Source organism: Seriola lalandi, unplaced genomic scaffold (assembly GCF_002814215.2).
Source record: "Seriola lalandi dorsalis isolate HSWRI2012SDOR001 ecotype SW California unplaced genomic scaffold, Sedor1 jcf7180002054177, whole genome shotgun sequence".
Lineage (NCBI taxonomy): Eukaryota > Metazoa > Chordata > Actinopteri > Carangiformes > Carangidae > Seriola > Seriola lalandi.
This window is the reverse complement of record NW_019524730.1, coordinates 14,590-15,363: the sequence shown is the minus strand read 5'-3', so window position 1 is coordinate 15,363 and position 774 is coordinate 14,590. Positions and strand designations below refer to the sequence as shown.

General features: G+C 38.4%; 1 protein-coding gene and 1 long non-coding RNA gene across 2 annotated transcripts in view; both read left to right on the top strand.

The window, feature by feature from the left end:
- LOC111653206 (uncharacterized) overlaps nucleotides 1-752 on the top strand; it is a 5,966-nt gene extending 5,214 nt beyond the window's left edge. The window contains exons 3-5 of the long non-coding RNA XR_002760647.2: nucleotides 3-33; nucleotides 360-399; nucleotides 618-752. This is a non-coding gene — a long non-coding RNA (uncharacterized LOC111653206). The remainder of the gene's footprint in view (nucleotides 1-2; nucleotides 34-359; nucleotides 400-617) is intronic.
- LOC111653201 (troponin I, fast skeletal muscle-like) overlaps nucleotides 1-774 on the top strand; it is a 25,145-nt gene that overhangs the window by 9,787 nt on the left and 14,584 nt on the right. The gene's annotated exons all lie outside the window — the stretch shown is intronic.

Genomic DNA, 774 nt, shown 5'->3' with positions numbered 1-774 from the left:
AGTCTGAAACCAAAGAGAAGCCAAGATGTCTGAGTAAGTATGAGTCTGTCAGTTCTTTAAACCACTAACTGTTTTATCCAGTTTGCTTTTGAACTGAGGCTGAAACAAGTTGATTAATCGATTAGTTGATCAACAGAAAAATAATCTGCCACTGTTTTGTATATGAGTAATCATAAACTGGTCCCTCAAAGCTGTGATTGGCGTTTATTAGTGTTTAATATTTGAGTATTTTCTTGACCAAATTATTAATCAAAAATGTGTTTGCATATTAATCGATAAGGAGAATAATGATTAGAACTATGTTGTTATGTTATATGTTATAAATGCTTTTATTAACGTCATGTTTCCATGAATCACAGGGGAAAGAAGATGACATCGAGCCGCAGGCATCATCTCAAGGTAAGAGAGAGTCTTGTTGCTTTGTCTGCTGGACGTAAACATATGCTACTGTATGCTAACCAGTTAGCTAAAACATGCTAATATGTCAGAGTCTTCCTCCTTGTTTTACTGGCCAGAAAAAAATCAGTGACTGCAGCTTTAAGAAAAGTAATAATTAAACTAAAAATAAATAAAACTGAAAATAATAACTTGTGAGTCTCTGTGTCTTCGTCCTCCAGAGTTTGATGCTGCAGATCGCCGCTACCTGGCTGGAGCAGGAAGCTACCGATATCGCCGCCGCCAAAGAAGCTTATATGGCAGAGAATTGCGCCCAACCCGACCTGAGCGGAGACCAGGCAGCTCTGATGGTAAAAAGCGTGTGAACACACACACACA